The 20,532-nt window shown below is 37.2% G+C and overlaps 1 protein-coding gene across 24 annotated transcripts in view; it reads left to right on the plus strand.

Moving 5' to 3' along the window:
- The window catches only part of LOC124948123, a 309,114-nt gene that overhangs the window by 155,778 nt on the left and 132,804 nt on the right, over positions 1–20,532 (plus strand). The gene's annotated exons all lie outside the window — the stretch shown is intronic.

Raw genomic sequence — 20,532 nt, forward strand, 5'->3', positions numbered from 1 at the left:
ATCTCGCTTTTTTCGACGGATATGATAAAAGATGTTATTTCACTGTCAAAAGAAGGTACTTTTCGTCAAATCGTGTAAGACGATAAAGAGTATGGTATCCTAGAATAACAATGAAACGCTCCTAATCGATTCCGCCTTCGTTGACGGTAAAGTAAAATAACTATACTGCATCTTTCTCTCATTCGTATATTGCGAGGCATTATTGTGAAATTTTCTTTCTCTCTCTCTCTCTCTCTCTCTCTCTCTATTTTCTTTTATGTTACTTCTATTCCTCCTTCAATAAAAGATAAGTTACGAGTTTGGCACCAATAGATTAATGACTTACATATAAACGTTGGATAATATATTAACGTTCTTCCAATATTAGGCTAATTATGTCTGTAATCGTTTTATAATATCTTGCATTTACCATTAGCGAATTCTTATTACGTGGCACCACACGTTTCGCTATTTATTTTGATATCAGAGTCAAAAGCAAATGGAAATCGTCGAATGTGAAGGGAAAGTTTCGAATTTCTACATCTTGGGAAAAGTGGCTAATCGATCGGTGTAGGTTAGTCGCCTTAGATGTTGCTCAGAAGGAAACGGTTTCATGTAACTAATCCTCGACTATAACGGAACAGTAACATAGAACATAGAAACAGTAGAGAGAATGAGAGAGAGAGAGAGAGAGAGAGAGAGAGAGAGAAAGAAAGAGAGAAAGAGAGAAAGCATTCTCGAGTAACATCGAGCACCAAGTCTCTCCTTCTCTCTTCGAGTTCGTCTACCTTTAATAGAATACGAAGCATTTCTCTTTGCAATTTGAGCTTTCTGGAAGTCTCACGTATAGCTATTCATGTATTTCTTCCTTTACCCTTTCGCACTTACTGCATCTTTCGCATCTCTTAGTTCTTGGGCGTTATCGAATACCCTCTTTTATATAATATCTCGAGGGTAGATTCGTTTCGATGAGAGTACGAATTATAACAAGAGGAAAAAGAGAATAAGGATAGCTAGAGGAGGGTGAAGAAAGATGGCGAGTCGTCGTTCAGCGGTGCGTTCACGAGAAATGTCAAGAGAACGATTCGAGGGTGTTTTCCAGCGAAGGTTGTCGTTCGTCGTTTCAAAAGGGAGAGAGGGAGTTCCGTTGATACTATGGCTGGGAAGTATCGAGGGATGCCAGGTGGAAGAAGATATAGGAAGAGTGTTCTAACACCGCTCTACGACACTATTATTTACGTTAGACGCGGAAGAAATATTACCCTTTCGTTCGTGAAAGACGGCGCTCGAGAGAACACACAAGCGATCTTCCTTTCTCGGGTCTTCCATGCTCAACTATGGAAAATAATGGAACATAGCAAGTTTTGTGATAGATAGCATGATTACTAATTTGTAATTAAGCACGATAAATGATAATTCTAATGATAATACTAATCTTAAAATACATAACTAGCACAATTATTTTACTATCGAAGCCGTAGAGGATATCCGTAAAAAGAATAGAAATATAGAACTCTTTTAGAAAACCTGATACGAAAGAGAATATCATAATAAAGAAAGAAAAATTAGAAAGTTCGAAAACTCTATTCAAAATCCGGACAAAATATATCATCGTATGGTTTAATTTTTTGAGTAGTGAATTCCAAATAATGTTAAAACTAACTTCTAAAACGTAATAGAATTAGATTACGATGTCTCTCTTTCTCTTTCTCTCTCTCTCCCTCTCTCTCTCTCTCTTTCTCTCTCTCTCTCTCTCTCTCTGTGTGTGCAAGAAGTAAATGACGAAATGTTAACGTGTTAAAATAACAGGGATAGGCATAAATTGACAACAAAGTTACTTTGATACAAAATTCAAAACGTTTCTAATGTTTAAAAGGTTAAACGTATTCCTCTTTACATTCTCTGAGTACTTGTTCTTCGTTTCAGCTCTTTCGTTTCTCCGATTTCTCGTCATTCTGCTTTCATTCTCGAAGATTTGCCAGAGGGAAGTGTCGAGTCAGCAAGGCGAATCTACTTCTTGAAAATAAGCCCACATCGAAGAAATACATCTTACGAGAAGCACCGCCACATTTCTCTATATTTCTACGTCCCCTTCTCTTCTTCTTCTTCTCTCTCTCTCTCTCTCTCTCTCTCTCTCTCTCTCTCTCTCATTCTGGGAGGAAAGCTCACTCACCCGGCGGCCTCTTCCTTCTCATGGATGGAATGTTAACGACTTTCGAACGATAACGGCAGGAAAGTTTGCCCGAGACCGGTTCTTCTCTTGGGCCGATGTTTAACGAGAATCTCGCGTTCTGCGGGCTTTGGAGGATGATTGACGAATCTCGAGCAGTAGCTACAGGATTAGGAGGAGAATGATAGATGTGCCTCTGACAAGTTGGCGAAAAAGCTAGATATCTACGTAGGTATGTTTGAGTAGGTCTTGTTCTCAACGGCTTAACATTGAGAATCATTCAAAATTCGTGCGAATGAGAATCAAAGATGAAAATCAGAAAATTATCGGAATTCCGCGGACCGTAAGAAGAAGAATTTTACGTTGATTGATTGTAGCGATGGCCGCGTAACGCGCTATCTATCCAGTCGCTTGAAAATTCATATTCGTGGAAAAAGGTCGATGGCCCCTTGCAACGAAATGCCACAGGCGGTGTCGACGCCTCATGCGTCTACTTCGCATGTATGTTGTCGCTATGAATTGTTGTCGCTGCCGTGGAAACTGATGATATGCACCAGAGAGAAAGAGAAAGAGACGTGGTTGGCCTCTTCTATAATGAACTACGGATTTTAAACACACCATTACGCAAATTAACTGTTATAACGGTAGGATCGGTTGAAAGGGATAGACAGAACGCGAGGAGAAAGAGAGATCCCACAGTGGGGGAGTCCTTTTGGCCAGAATCCAAAGGCCCGTTTATCCGTCCGCGATGTTTTGCACTCGTCGCTCCGAATTCATCACGTATATTTCCTCGTTCTCTCGTGCGGCGTTCTTGTAAAAATATTCAATTTTGATTTTATCATAGACTTTTCCTATATTGATCGTTCTTGACTCTCTCGACTCTTCTTCGTTTCACTCGCAAACGTTCGTCGTTTATAATCGTTAGATCGGAGAAACGATTCTCTTTTTCTCTTAATCTTTTTATATTATATAATGAAACCAAAATTATGATTTCCGGGGATTGAGCATATCGTGAATTTTCGGAATCCACGGAGTCAGATAAATTACATTATTACGGGCTATAGTTTTGAATAGAATTACTCGAAATTCCATCGCATTGCTTCGACTGCGGCAAAGTATGTTGTTCATACAAGGAGAGTGAATGAATGATAGAGAGAGAGAGAGAGAGAGAGAGAGAGAGAGAGAGAGAGAAAGAGAGAGAGAGAGAAAACAGACTTGCTATCGTATAACACGATACGACGAGAAGGCATGAGAGAGGTCTGTTTTCTGGTGTGTACATAGCGAGCAGACGGAGGAAGAGAGAAATGTCAGCTGAGCTCGGTTGGTAGCTCGCGTGAACTTGTCCTTATCTGGTCCCGAGGGAAGCGTACGGTTCGTATAAAGTCCCGTCGGGTGACAGTTCGCGTTGGTTTGCCCACAAAACCCGGTGAAGTCGTACACGCGCGAGTTCGGTGACCAGAGGCCCGCAGAGTAATTTGCCATCCTGGAGTTAAATATTCCCGCGTGAAAACGTTTAGTCGTTGTAGGAGGAAGTGTAAGAGAAGTAGGTGAAGGGAAGAGGAGATGAAAAAGGAATGGTAGTGGTGGAGGAGAAGGAGGAGGAGTGACTGATGTGAGAGTGTGACTAATGCAGCATCCCGTAGGACTCGGGTTTCGACCTCTTGCCGGGAGCCTTCAGCCGGTACCTCCTGCTCACCGGCAGCACCTCCATTTCCCTCCTCGCTTCCTCTTCCTTCCTCTTTTACGGTATTCCTGCTGCTCTGTTACGAAGCACAATCCATCAAATGGCCCGTTAAATATGAATGATTGCGCTTGGAGAACCGAGAAAGCTCAAAAAGACTGTATCCACCTCCCTACATCTAGAAACCCCACATCCCTGCTGAATTAACGAAATTCAAAGGCAACCGATCCGTACTCGTTGCTCCCGATGCCACTGTCGCTGCTTTCTCACTGGTCTCCGCATACGGAGACGCTTTCGTTCGTGTAACACGCCAATCCCATTAGTCGACCCTCTCCACCCACTCTTTCTCTCTTCCTCTTTCTCTATTTCTCTCTCTCTCTCTCTCTCTCTCTCTCTCTCTTTCTCTCCCTCTTTCTATCGCACACTCTCTTTGATTTCGAACACGCGTCTTTTCACGCGTTTCCTTATCCTGTCGACAACGACGTTAAGCGGATATTGTCTCAGAGCTCACTCACGTGTTTCTATCGTTACGTTCGTGCGTACGGTTCGCTTGATGGAAAAGACATCCTTCATTTGCCTATAATGTTTCTCGTGTGTATATGTGCGCTTGTATCTATGTGACATACTTCGACTACGTCGTACGCTTTGCGACAGCTTGATATTTCTTTCGTCTTACCGAGAAGGAAGGTAACTCCAGTAGTAGTCACGTTAAGACGCGCCAAGGGTAATTAAGTTGAAAATATTCTAGCAGCGCCTTATCACGGCTTGCCCTTTTGTCTTCACCGGCGTCGACCTTACCCAGCACTGTTACTACGGCATCCACCATTCTCGCGACATTTTTCATCGTTTAGTCAGAGCAGCTCAGCATCTTTTCCTTTTTTCTCTTCCTTTCTTACCTTTCCTATTTCTTACACTCTCACTTGGCTCGCTCGATTCTTTTTCTTTTCCTTGCGCGCGCGCACACGTTCTTTGGATTCAGAGAAAGAAGGAGGAGACAGAGAGAGAAAGAGAGAAAGAGAGAAAAAGGGAGGGAGAAAGGGAGAGAAACTCAGTATGTTTATTCAAGAGCTTCACGTATAAAAGATATTCCACGGGAAAGGTACGTGACACGATCCTTGCGGCTCGCTTCCACAAACACACATACAGACACACACACACACACACACACACATACAGAGAGAGAGAGAGAGAGAGAGTAGGCAAGAAGAAGCGCTCGTGGAAACAGTACGCGAAAGCGGAAGAGAGAAGGAAATGAAAAAGTTATGCGTTGACCTACAACTTTCGCGAAAACGTTTCCGTTTTCGAGTTCGTTTCCTCTATCTCCTTTTTCTCTCTCTTTCTCTCTCTCTCTCTCTCTCTCTCTTTCTCTCTCTTTCTCATCGATGTTCCTCGTTTTCTCTCGCGGAAACGTGGAGAATCCGTTCGTGGATATTTTAAAAATATGTAAGTTAAACAGTGAATACGCGAAGGTTCTTTAAGAAATATGGAGTCGTTTGAAAACGTAGTTTAACTCAGGTTTATTCGAGGTAGCAAGATTTACGAACAATAACGTTGCTAACAATAAGTATAATTAATAGGTCGTCCTTCTTTGTGTGGTGTGTCCCTCAGTTACGTGCTGAGCTTAATAACGTTTTAAACGAGGACCAACGAGGAGATGATACTACCGACCGAGGTGGTCATTAAGGCGCCCTTTCAAAACTTGCTTTTCTACGGATTTTACATGCACCGGAAATAACGGAACTAACAGCCGAACGGACCGCGGAAGAAATGCGTTACCAGGCTCATGAACGAGCCTATTACTTTTTTCAATCGTCTTTCACGAGCGTTCGTACGGTTTTAAAAAAGTATCTTTTCTTTCACATTCTTAATAAAATTTCAAGTCGGACTTTTCGCTGAAATATTTTCACGAAATTCGAATTAAAATTTGTCGAGAACGAAAATTATATTCCCTCCTAATTTCACTCGGTCAGTAATTAGTCGACATTTACCAGGTTGATCGTAAAAACTTTCGTTGGGAACTAACCTCTTTTCTTTTCTTTTTTTTCTTTTTTTTTTTTTTTTTTTTTAGATTGTTTAGACTTTTTTTTAAATCATTTATACTTAGGGAAAATTTATTTAAGGATGCAGAAGAGAAAAGAGGAAAGGCAAGAGATGGGATAAACGATCTTCCCCTTTTCCATGACCATAGATATTCCGATTACTGACATCGTTCAATGCAACGCTTTCTCTGTAATGTCCAAACGTTTGAAGTTTTAAGCTTAGGAATAGGAGAAAATACGGAAGGTATTGGATTCGTTGAGGTCGGATCCCAATAGATCGTTTCGGAACGAAGACGGCTAAAGACGAAGAGAACGAGGAGAGTGGGAGAAAAAGAGAGAGAGAGAGAGAGAGAGAGAGAGAGAGAGAGAGAAACATAGAGGGAAGGAAAGACGGTGGTGGCGGTCGGGGTGTTTAAGCAGCTTTCGTCGCGAAGCTCTTGTAAGCTCGGCAATGCCAGTTTTCGTACTAATATTTGCTACTTGACCCCTCCCCATCGTGCACAGTTTTGCTTCTCTATACGTCGTTCGTTCCTTCCATCGGTTTTTCATCTCTCTACCTATATACATAGATACCTATTACTGTGCATAAATATCCTAAAATTTTTTATTTATGAACTTGCAATACTGTAAAGGAAATTATGCGACGGCTATGTATCGTTACAAAAGATTCTGGAACATATGAATGTATTATATAAACAGAAAAAAACGAAGAGAATAACGTCAATGAATAGGAATGCGTTGGGTTTCTATGTATGGGAAAAAGGGAAGCGAGTCTCTGCCGAGTCACGAACGAACTCGAACGAATTATTAATCTGGGAATAAATTATTATTTTTATTAAAGCCTTTTTTATTTTTTTATTTTTTATTTTTATTATATCAGAATATCCTTAGTTCCTAAGCGCGCATGGCCCGCAACATGTGGGTGTCAGAAGAAGGGAACCAAAATGATATGATATCAAGTGAGATGTCAACGGTCGATTCACTTGTATCTGAAAATGCAACAGGAGTAACGGGGCAAGCGACAAACAGACAGGATGCCAGAGAGATCCGAAGAAGACGATTGCGGTAGAACAACGGAGGATGCTTCAATCCTCTCAGAGGTCCAACTCGGAGGAGACTTCGATTGCTAGTCAGTTTCAGATGTTGGTAAACCATTATTTAAAATGTTGCCGAACAGATCCAGACGGTAAAGGTAGATTTAACTGAAAGCACCAAGGACTTGAAGAATGAATAACGTAAACAACTTACAAGAATGAATAACGTAATACATAGCTCGACAAAAACTATGATAAAAATATTTCTTTATTTGTGAACGTAGTTATACGTGTTTCTTGTTACAATTTTAAATGAAGGATATAACTGGGAAGTTGACCTTAATAAAGAATAAAATAAAATGTGTATATATATACACATATATACACACATATATATATATATATATATATTCGATGGAATCGGTAGGAAATTGACTGTAACGATTTTATATCCTGAAAGAAAGATAGAAAGAAAGAGATAAGAAGAAAACGAAGAAGTAGAAAGGATGATTAAGAAAGAAGGAAAACGAACGTAAATTACAAGAGTTTCTTCGCCAAAGAGAAATTGCGAAACTAAATTAATTACTCGTGAAGTCTTCTGCAGCGCGTGCGAGTTCAACGGAAGAAAATGGAGCTAATAAAGAGTAAAGAAGAAGGGAAAAGTAGGGCCTAAGGTGCTTATAGAACGTCGTGAGGACGTCTCGTTAAGACTACGAAAGCGATCTTCTCATTCCTCTTTCTCTCTCTCTCTCTCTCTCTCTCTCTCTCTCTCTCTCTCTCTCTCTCTCTCTATCTGTTTCTATCAAATGTACGTACGTTTCTATCAAACGTTTTGTACCATCTTACTTATAAACATTTTACTCTTGTCTTTTCCATTAAAAATATTTAAAATAGAGTAAATTTATCTTTGTTGTGTTTTAATTTAATATGAGATAACTAACAACATAAATATTTAATAGAAATGTTACTAAAACAAGTCTCTTCGAATTCGTGTGAATCTTATGACTTCATCTTAAAAATATAGTTCCAAAAAGGAAGTGAAATAAAAGAGGATAAATAAAAATTTATTAATTAATTAATTAAATTCAACAATCGTATATAATGTAGCTGATTTATATATGATCGATGGTGGTTGTTCAAGAAAAATACGAGATTTTAATTTTTTATCTGACAAATTTGTTTTAACATTAAAATAAAGAATACATTTGAAATATACTTCTAATGCGTATACGTATTTATATTGGACTTTTTTCACTTTAGCTCTATTTTGTATTTGAAAAAGTTATCATTTGTTCACTCGCATTCTCTTGACTTACATTTAACATATACATTCATACACATGCATTCTCGCTAAGTGTTAATTGTTCTCTTAATATTCTCAGAATCTATCTCGTTCTTTATAATATTTTTCTATTACACCAAGTATATCAGATTGTCTACACATTCTTCATGTGCACGTTGATTTATATACGTTTCGTTGATTTATTCATTTCTTTCATTCATTCTATAATAATAATCTTAATCTCTTTTAATTTTTTTTTAATCGTTACATAAGTGAGAGATATCCAATTTTTAATGTTTTTCTGATAATATAATATACAAATGATTCGATTAATTTGTAAATGAGGAAATTCGAGAACCTTTTAAAAGAAAATGTTTACTCTTTTTCTAAACATAGTCATTCTATCTAGAGCATACTGATGGTGTGTTACGTTTCCCGAGTACATTATGGACACAATATCCCAAGCATGGAAAATACGTCCGGAGGCGTGCACTAGAGCGGCTTGAAATTATGACCATGGAATATTATTTCGCCGTAGCTCTTCGGATACGGACGTACTTTTGCGGCCCCTACATCTCGTTCACTCTTTCTCTCTCCCACTCTCCCTCTCTTTCTCTCTCTCCCACTCTCTCTCTCTCTCTCTCTCTCTCTCTCTCTCTCTCACTCTTGCTCTCGCTCTCGCTATCTTTTGCTATCTCTTTCTTCCTCTTTCATCTCGTTCGAGTTATGCAGGATACCTTGTGAATATCGTACATTTCATGGAGGATACGGTCATCGTAACCACTCTTTGAATATTTAACCGACCATAAGCTCGGCAAATTTCAACTTTACACGGTATCCGTTGACTTGCGACTGGATGCTAAAAAGCAATGTATTTTGAGCTTTCGCTTAATCTCGCTGCGAAATAGAATCGAGAAAACGTTCGTATAAATCTTTTACTTTATATTTAGATACGTGTCGTGTTTAGAAATTCGTAAATAGGAATGGTTCGTTTCTGAGTTATATATATATATATATATATATATATATATATATATATATATATATATATATATAATAGGGATTCGATGGAGCAATAGAGTGTTATCGCATAGAACGCTTTGTTGCAAGTATGAATTCCTTTTCCTTTCTTTTCTGTCACTTTTTCTTTTTGTTTTTTTTTCCCATTCTTCTCATTGTCTGTTGGTTACAGTTGACACTAAAATTTCGACGATACCAACAGCGCTCTGCTTTCCTTTCGTCGTTGGATCATGGCCAAGCGGGTTTCGTATTTCTCTTTCCGTTTCGATCACTGAGCTTTCCCGTCCCCGCGACTCATTGTAAAAGAATAAAAAGAAGAATCCGTTAAGAAGTAAAAGGAAAAAGAGAAAATGATCTGAAGAGAAGAGATTTTTTAGTTGCGCGATGATATCGATTTAAATGGGAACTTCGAAAGGAATAGGAGTAAAAGAAAGAGAGAAAAAGAGAGAAAAACAGAGAGAGAGAGAGAGAGAGAGAGAGAGAGAGAAAGTGAGAAAGAGAGAGGAAAGGTGTAAGGGAGAAAATGTCGCCAAAGGGCTAACTCGATCGCTGAATCATCATAATACTGGATTCGATAACGTTTGTACCTTTGAAAAGGATGGTAAATTTCGCGCCTGACAAAACCATGCTGCGTCGTTCCATTTCAATTTCCGCCAGGGATCTTCGCAATTAAACTCTCTTCTATGAATTAGTATTGGTGAGAGAATATTCGAGGAAGCAGCTGTCGAAGTAACATCATAAATGATAAGCTATCGAATCACTTACTATATTCTTCTCGATATTTTTCTTTCCCTTCGATAGTTCACGCGAAATTCTATTTTTGGACCATGAACTACCTCTCATATCTTTTCTCGTCCTCTTTCTCTTTCTCTTTCTTTCTCTCTCACCCTCTCTCTCTCTCTCTCTCTCTCTCTCTCTCTCTCTCTCTCTCTCTCTCTCTCTCTCTCGCTCGCTCTCAGTGCAAATGCGTTTCCTCGTTTTCTTGTTTACGACCGCGAAAGAAAAACGAGAATATATGATACTATAGATCGCTTCTTCGAGACCCTATTTCCCGAGACTCCTACTTTTGCGTAGACGTCACTCGTTCGTCCTTTTTACCAAGCATCTCCATCTCTCCCTCCCTCTCTCTCCTTCTCTCTCTTTCTTTCTCTCTCTTTCTTTCTCTTTTCCCCTCCTTTTCATTTCTCGAGATACATGAGATGTATATCTGGACACATCCCGCGAGTGCTCTTATTACATATATATATATATATATATATATAGACGTATGCACGTGTGTCGAACATATTCTAGTGCGTCGTCTCGACACGAGCGTACGCGAGTTAGGAATATGCGATGCGAAATGCCAACACGGTGTCCCTCTTCAAGTTGACTACACCGCTCGTATATTACCAGCGGCAGGTACGTGTTACATCCCTATATAAGCCCATCGTTCATAAAACTCTAGCGGAGCACTGGCAGCACGATCTTCAAAGCACCGCCAACAGAATGGCCACCATTACGAAGGACTATTTAGTCTTGTTCGTTTGACGTAAAAACGTGCAAATTATCCGCTTCCTTGCTATTAACGAAAGATCAAAAATAAAGCTTGTTAAGGAGTAACGAAAGTAAAGATGCTATAACGAAAGTTCGTCGATCGTTGGGTTGTTAATTTGGTGTATTCGATGTTGTTTATTAAGGAAAACCGTCTAGAACGAAAATTACAAGTTTACTCGTAACCAACGAGTTTATCTCGTTAATAGAAATTCATTTCTTAGCTCTTCTTGAAACAACAGAGAAATAGAGTTAACGATAGAAAATGTAGTCGATTTATAAAGAACCTCGCATAACGATTAAACGTCTTGATTCATATTAGTTGAATCTCTTCGTGGAAGATTGGAAGATGTTCGGAGGAGCCATATAGATAATTAGCCGAGCTTGCTTCGCTTTTGCCGTATAGTTCTCTCGTATCTCCCTCCCACCAACGTCGCGTTCGTAATCTATAGTTTCCAAGAAGAGTAACGATGCTCGTTGCCTCGTAATTTTCTCGTACGTCCTGTAACTTACCTCTATAGATCGTTCAGAAATCACGCTGAGATTCAAAAGCTTCCTTGAGAATACTTCTTTTAGATTTTACGTTCGCTACGAATCTCCATTTTGTTTCAAGCTGTTTCAATATTTAACATAAATTTACCTATTTATTTATTTCAAATTTACGTTTCATCGATACAATTAATAGAATTGTTTATATGTATATTGTTGCCATTTATGGTTGGGCCAGACAACGGTCATGTAACAACATTTTCCTTTTTCTATAGAAAGAAAAAAGAAATGATCCTAATGGGAATAGAAATAAAGAAGTAGTTTATACCGGTGTATGCGATGTATTTGATAAATTGCATCTTTGCAAACATGTTTTATACGGATAGTTACTATATATACATATATAGTTAAATAAAGTTAAATGTACATGTGCATATATTTATATTTAACTATCCGTATAAATTGAATACGTAGATTTCGGACACAGAAATTTTGGATAAAGAGAAAATATGACGGATCGGTGACTGTACTGAGATTAAATGCAAATGTGTGAATACATTTAAATTACATATAATAACGTTAAAATCACTGTGGTCGAATGTTGCCGAACAATCGGAATGAAGACTGAATTGAAATGTGTGAATTAGCCTTTTTTTAATTTGCAATCTTTTGTCAAATGAACAAAAGAAATTTTCGATCGCTCCGTTTGTTGTCCGATCACAGCTACGAACGCTCGTTATGTTGTGTGTCGTTGTCAGCGATGAAGGTAGATTTTTACGATGGTTGCATTCATCTTTTTCTGAACGGCAGAGTCCTAGATCCACTAATCCCAATAAAAAGGTTTCTGCAAATTAATAGGAGAACGCAATTTGTTTAGATACTCGAGTATAAATTATATAAAATACTACATATATGTACAAATACAATATAAAACACATCGTAAATTTAAATGCTTACAAAAATGTATTTGACTGACAATTGTTGAGTGATACAATTGGTGCTTGATAAACATGCACCGTTATTTGTAAGTTACAGAAGCTATTTCTAAGTTACAGGATCGATCAGTGTTGCGATAAGACTCGAATATCTTAAGGAATTGTTTGAATTTGAATGTATTATATAAGTGCTTTTGATGAATTATCTGAGAAGACGATAATAAAATTGGAAAAAAGAAAAGGTTTAATTCTAATAAAAAACTGCATGTAAAGGGAAAGAGTGATGCTTATTAGTCGTATGCATATCAGGATAGTTTCGTTTGAAATGTTTAAACAATTGCATGTGCATCCACTTGTCCAAAATGATCGTATTGCTTCATGAGTGACAAATCACTATTTTTCGGCTAGATTCCAGATAAATGACTTTTTTATCATCAAGATCGGACAAAAATTGTAATCATTACGTAAAATCTTCATAAATGCATAAGAAGAAAGCTCCTGTAAGAACATTTCTCCGATACTGTTTAATTGTCGTGTGAGCGGTTTCTCTCCGCCATGATGAAGAGTCATGATCTCTTGTTATAGTCTTACTTCGTATCATAAAAATGTATGTAATTATCTGTCCATTCGTCAGTCCATTTATGAAGAGAGAAAAGAACATTTGAAAACCATTTTCAATCGTATTTTATATATTGATCTCATAAAATTTTATCCAGCCCTATCGTTGAAAGGATATTCTCGTATGTAACGTTACAAACTTAACGAATACTTACTATCGTTTTGTACCATAGCATTTCTCGAAATACGTTTTGTCGAAAAGACGAATAGAGAACGTAAGTAACAAGGTCTGCTCACTCTCATTCTTCAATGGTGAAGGACGTATGTATGTATGTATGTAACTACAAGGTTGAAACGAAATTGAGAAGTAAGTTTGCGAGGTATAGGAAGTTCCAAATAGGGCGAGGGAGAAAGAGATGCAGAGACGTTGGAAAAGCAAGAAGAAAAAGTATATCGAAACGTATTTACGTTATCGCACGAGGTCACCCGAACTTAGGCCCTCGAAAATAGAAACGTTATCGAAAAAAGAAAGGTAATAGGTCGAGCCTAGTAACGGTTAGTACGCTCTCGTACGTCTTAGAAAGCTGTTCTTCTCGTTTTACTCTCACTCTCTTTCTCTTTCCTTTTTTCCCTTTCTTTTCTTCTCTCTTTTTCTCTCTATTTCTCTCTCTCTCTCTCTCTCTCTCCCTCTCTCTCTTTCTCTCTTTTTTATGCTGTCCTCCTTCCTCTCTTTTCCTTCCCCTTCTGACGACACTTCGCGTAATTACGTCAGAAATGAAAGAAAAGCGCTCGAGGGGGAAAGCGTTTCCATAAAAGGCGACCCGTTTTATTATATGCAGCCTGGGCGTTATTTCGATGGAGGACGGACAACTTTTTACCTAGAAGGATGAAAAAAGAAATAAGGACGACTGTATTTTCTTTCTTACACTTCTTTTCTCTTCGCTCTTTCATTCTTCCTTTTATTTTGTTTTCCTTTTCTTTCTTTTTATTTTATTTTTTTTTTTTTATTTCTTTCCTTCCTTTTTTCTCTTCTCCTTTTTTTTCTTTTTTTTTTTTTTCGACTATGACGATGGTATAGCGTTGACATTTTGAATGCGTTTTCGAGGGTCGACCACAGGAGACAACGAAAGATCGTTGGCTGTTGCCACTTGAAAAATGATATACATATATTCATTCGAGTCGACTTCAATTTCCGCTTTCATAATTATTATCGATTTTCACGGAATTATACGAAAATAGAAATGTTCTTTAATTAAACCGACCTTGAAAAAAAAATGAATCTTTTGATCCAATATAGATTATGTAGAAAATAAATCGCATAAATCTTTAAACTTTTCTATTTCATTAATCGTCCTTTATCATTGATCCCATTGTAAAGTTGAACGGGAGAAGACTGGTGGTTTATAATTAATAGGTACTTACCATTGCTTTACGTATTATACGATTACGATACATTTGTATTTATATGTGTGTAAGTGTTGTATTCAGGTTTGTATTCGAAGTTTCTTGTGGTCGGCCGCGTGATTTTAACGACTATCGTGGAAATTGGCCGAGCGAACTTTCTGTATAATCCGATTCGATGTGAATACTTACGGGACGAATACTTTCGAATCAGTACGGTATTATTATTTTGAATACAACGCAACGTTAGTTAGACCAAAAAAAAACAATGCGGTGTTTCGAATATACCTAACTTTAAAACGAAGCGCTTTAAAAGTTATCCGGTACCGTGCCTGACAAAGGATTTTACAAAAGTATCTAATGGAAATGAATGTATTGTCGTAGAAGTACATATGTACCATGACTTGCTCTCGTAAATATTATGTTCGAATTCTAAATTCATCCTTTAGTGATCTAAACTCTACCTGTTTCCGACAAAGGGAAAATTTACTGGACCGTTCACCGTTCATGCTGATTTTGCTCGTTAACGAAGCCGAACCGACTCTCAGTTTAGCCTTTTTGCATAATTTGTGGAAGAGAGTGAGAAGAGACATAGTGAAAGAGAAAGAGAGAGAGAGAGAGAGAGAGAGAGAGAGAGAGAAAGAGAAAGAGACATACTGAGCACTGGCAGTCTCGTTCTCATTTATACATACATGTAATATATTAATACTTAAATTTGGTCAGTAACATAGAGACTCATACGTGATCACGTTCTCCTATCACTTTGCAATTATAATTTGCGTGAAATGGAATTAGTTGTATAAACAACAGCCATAATTCTTGTTTCTCGTTCGTATTTTAAGCGCGCACGCGCGTGTCCACGAGAAAGATCGAGATTTGCACACGGAGATAATGCGATTATTTAGTTCGTCTCTGGTAATATACATGTCTCTCGCGGCTAATTAAAGACGATATTCTAATTCGCAAATTGAGCTTGTAATCGTCGAACAGAAATAAAAAAAATATTAATGTGAATGTCGTATATTTGCGTATTGATTCGATGATGAACGCATTTAGTCGACGACGATTAGTCGATTAATCGTCAGAGATAATAAATGCGAGGGAAATCGAAAGAGAATGGTGGGAGAAGGATCGGAGAAGGTAAAGAAACGAAGAGAGAATCGTTTCTTTCTCGTTCAATGCGGGCATCGGATAAAATGGGAGACAGTGTCGTAATTACGCGTTTCCCATGGGGTTTCCAAGCTCACTCGCTAGTTTCGGAGGGTGAACGTAGCTTGAACGAGGGTGTGCACGATTCCGAGTCAAATTTTTAATCGATTCCGAACAATCTTCCCTCTCGTACGAATCCAACCTGTCCAGTGCTTTCTTTTTTTTTCCTATTTTTTTTCTCTCTATCTCTCTCTCTCTTTTTCTCTACTTCTCTCTGTCTTCATAAAAAGCAGCTTCATATTTATTGATTATTGCGTCTGAGAAATATTGAGGTACTAAGGATTTCTATCCAAACTAAAAATATCGGTATTATGCAGGTATTTTTCGATTGTACCTTCCGTTATAGAAACTGAAATATGAAAATACCGATATGACGTCACATCGGTTTTTTCTACTTTATTATGATTTATAAACATTATATAAGCAAAGATTTAATATCGTCATTATTTTATTACCGATATTATATCTTAGCGAAATTATATCGAAACTAATATATTATCGATATCACTATAATATCTAAATAAAAGTAATTAACAGCATCTTTTTGGTAAGATGTATAATTTAATTACGAATGAAAAAAAGTATGATGTTATAATTGTCAGAAAGTTATAATTTGTTTTTGAATTATTAGTATACTATTATTATATTAGTATACTATTATTATTATTAGTATACTATTTGTTAGAGCATACTTCTAATGATTAATATAGGAGACCCAAATGTTTTATGCTATCATAATATTATTTTTTTTGAGAAGTCGTTAAATTGTATTTACCGAATACTTGACAAAATTTCTCATTTTATGATCAAAAAATTCAAGGTTTTTTCTAATCCATCACTCAATGACAGATTTTATTATCATAAAATATTTGATCACTAAGAACTTCCATTTGCCATTGTCAATAGGGGTTATTCTTGACTCCCAGTTTGCCGTAAATGTGATCTAAAAAAAAAATTTTCCAAAATTGTATTTGCTAATTAAAATTGTTTTAGGAATGCCACTAAGACCAGTTAGTTTCGAAAGATTAGTTTCTCATCTTTAAAATACGTATTATTACTATTAAAATATAATTTATCTATTTATATCTTTAACGATATATTAATTTATCGTTATTATTTAATTAATACTTAAATTTAATATACTTATAGTTAATATTAACAAAATTGTAAATTTATAAGTTGATTGCTGTTAAATATATTTTTATTGCTTTTAATTATCTAAAAAGGAAAACATGTTCTAATCTCAACCTATCATGTTTACGATAAAAGACCGAAAAAATACAAGTATTTATTTTAATTTTTGTTAATATATCGGTTTCTATAATAACACTTGGCAAAATAACGATATTCAGAAAATATTAATTTTAAGTTACTAGACAAAGTATCGATACTCAAAAATACTGGCATTAATGCTAGCTACATATACATTCTATCTTGAATTTGCTCGCCGTTTTTATTTTCAATAAGCAAAGAGTACGTTTTTGAACGTGTCAAAAAAATTTGCAAGGAAGGAAGAAGAAAAAGGCAAAGGTGTATGTTGCGGATATGCATGTAATACATATATACATAGAACGCATACCTAGATACACACACACACACACACACACACACACACACACACATATATATATAAGCGGACTAATGCGAACAATGGTATCCAGGTATCCTGTAAACAATGCATTCGGCACGATTCGAAAAGCAGCGTTCGTCTGTGCTTTTGAACAAATCTACAGTCCGCTTTTGCAACAATAATTCATCAGTCGACATTCGCGCGAGGACGACGGTTTTTTCTCGATGGCTGCACGTATACTCTCACACACGTTTTATAGGCTTTGCAAAAGTTCCATCATTGTGATACGATTGCACAGTCATCATTTTTCTGTTTCCATCAACGGTATTTGTCTTTTCCCTTAGTTCTCGCATTCCATGATTACCTTATATTTCTCCAGATCCATATCTTTTTCTTATCATTATTATCGTACAATGCGATTGTAGCTATCTATCGTACTTTATCGTCTTTTTGAAATAGAATTTATTTTATGTATGGTTTTACTTTTGAAATACAACGAAATAAATGCGATAGAAAATGCAGCATCTTTCAGTTTTCGTGATCTCTATTGGGCTTGTTTGTTTAATTAAAAGCGGAGAAAAGAATTGAGGAAAGAATACATCTTGATTGCATCAACTTCATTATGCGGTCGAGCGAGCTCGTTTCCCTTACACGTTTCTTCTTTCTAGCTAGTGGAGATAGCACGCGTAATATGGTAAACCGTGGACTTTCTGCGTTTTACTGGTTACATACGTACGTCGGTATATAAGTATATAAAGTCTCGTGTACGATCGTTGGATAAGGTAGAGAAGGTAGATGTTTTCATAATAAAAGTTTGAACGAGAAAAGAATTTTGAACAGAGTTTCGCGTTGGTTAATGTGAACCGTTGTTAAAGCAAATATTAGAGAAAAAAAAATATATATATATATGTAATAAAAAAAAATACATTAGAAAAGAGAGATGAAAACATGATCATGGATGTTGACCGACGGAAAAGGAAGTATGCGTACCGCCCGAAGAGCCCGTAAAAGGCACGAAAGGCAGACAGGATGTACGGATGATATTTGCAAGAGCAACTAGCGTAATGCCCAGTGACGAGCAACTGTTGAGTATGCGTCAAATACCTATACAAAGAGAACTGAGCAATGGCAAAATCCCTTTGCGCGTCCTACCAACCGTCATTCTTTATATTCTCTTTTTTCTCTTTCTATTCTTCCCTTTAACAACAACGTTCTACTATCTTCTTCTAAACATTTTCATACCCTCGACGCTTATCATTCATGTTTTTGTAGGAACAAAACTGTGCGCTTCTTTTTCTTCATTTTGTTGATTTTTCCGTATAAATGATCAATCTTAGAAAATTATTCTGCTTTTTTCGGAACGAAATTCGAAATATTTGTTTTAATTGTCGATAATTTCGCATGTTAGTCTTTTAATTATTAATGATCGATACTTCGATCTTAAAAGCATTTTACGAACTAAGGAAGAGGATTTCATCGAGGAACTCGATGCCGAAACTAGGACGACTGAGACAAATTTCTTCTTCGAGAAAAAATCGTTCTGTTTATTGGAAATTTCAAATCGAAGGATGCTGATTAATATCGTGGATACTCGCTACAGGAAATCGTGGTAATATTTAACGTTCGTTGATCCCATTTTTACGTTTGTACATATATCTTCGTTACGAGGATAGACGTTTTTCTTTCATAATCGTGCTTTTTTTATCCGTTCAGAGGCAGAGAAGTATATAAGGATCTTGATGAACAGGAATTTGAAATTTGTGGCAGAAAGTTACGTTAAGTTGGAGTTCGTAAATTTTTCACATTTATCAATTCGTTTTGTATTGGTTCACGTTTTTAAGCCGCGAGGTTTTATTTCATTGACAACCAAGGATTTTCATCCTTAATCAGGCTTTTTGCAATGCACTTCAAGGATGTAACGCGGCACAATGTAAGTAGATACTATCGCGACTTCTGAGAAATTCCTATTCGTCCTTTGTCGCGGTCAAATTAAAAATTCGAGAAGAATAAACGAGTGCTTGATTTCGTTTCTTAAGAGACATCATAAAACTTGAACGAAAACTTTTCGTGAAACAACACGTGGATACATTCGAAATAGTAATACGAGTAGATGTAGTAGTAGAAATAGTAGTAGAAATAGTAATAGTAGTAGTAGAAGTAGCGGTAATAGTAGTAGTAGTAATAGTAGAAGAAGCAGTAGTAGTAGTAGTAGTAGTAATAGTAGGCTCCTTATTTCGGATGTTGTATTCTAAACGAAAGAGAAGACGAAGAGACGGAGATCTTTTTGCGAGACAGTCTGAAGATTCTGAAAATGGTACTCTCTTGGCATGGCCCGGACAAAGTGGTCGAGTCCACAATTATATAGGACAATACCGCGAAATGGTAGCGCAACAAAAGAAGGAAAAAGAGAGTAGGGTTTACCCATGCGCTCGACCGTCGACTGGTAAGAGGAAGAGTACAGAAACACGGGCCATTGTTTCCGGTAGCAGGTGTTATTTCGTGAATGGTACTGTTATCGTGCATTCTCTCGTAGAGTTGTGCGTTGCGCGCAAAAAGAAAGAGAGAAAGAGACAACGAAATAGAGAAAGAGAGAAAGAGAGAGAGGGAGAGAGAGAGAGGGAGAGAAAAAGAGAGAGGAGAGAGAGGATGCGGAGGGCAGTATACGTGGTTTATTCAGAGGTGGTCATGCGCCATGTTCAAAGAGCCATTACGAAAATGACCATTAAAATAAATTACTCTCATCGTGGCGCAGGACTCTCGGCTCGTAGCTAGATGTCCTTCCGTTCCCTTCCGTTCTCTTCCGCTACGATGCAGTCTGCGAATACGTGACGCGGAAATAGTCGGTCGTACGAATCAATTTACGTAAATAATGGAGAGCACGGATGCGCTTTGGTTTTCGAAAACTCAATGTCCGGTTCTAAGTGCCAGAATCATTAAAATATTCCATGCTTGGATGAATCGGTATCTTCCGTTTTTCTTTATCACTATTTATGCATTTACACGCATGAGATATTCCTTCACTATTTTCATTAATGTGCTCTTTCATACTTGAAATATATAGAATTTATTGAATTTTGCGATCTCCAACCTTGAAAATACGATTTTTCCCGATCATACATCAAAGATATTTATCATTTCTCTCAAAAATCTATTAATTTCTATACGATAAACATTAAACGGTGACTTAATGAGTTTTTGTAAACGATGACTTTTTGACGTATCGAATTTAATTGAGTAGCATGATAAAGAAATTTATTATTAACACCTACCAGAAACAAGACTCATTCTTTCTCTTTCTATCAAAAGAATTGACTCGTGAAACCGATAAATTCCATTTTTCTGAAATGAGTCTTCTCTTTTATAATAAAGAGAACGGAAGAAAGAATCTACTTAGGAAAGTCAGGCAAACGCAGCGCTTGTCAGCGGGATAAAAGTGCCGGTACATCGGAATCCTTTTTCCTCCCGATTCAGCAAATATTGACGTTCGTGAATTGAAATTTGCATGGACAGCGAAATTGGCAAAATATTTCCGCTCGTAAAGGAACGTTCGAGGGTGAATATGCCGGGAAATGGGAAAGGGCCGGGGAAGGAGCGACGGTCGAAAAGGGGAGCGATACCGCTCTCTCCCCTGT

The sequence above is a fragment of the Vespa velutina genome, chromosome 1 (assembly GCF_912470025.1).
Source record: "Vespa velutina chromosome 1, iVesVel2.1, whole genome shotgun sequence".
Classification (NCBI taxonomy): Eukaryota; Metazoa; Arthropoda; class Insecta; order Hymenoptera; family Vespidae; genus Vespa; species Vespa velutina.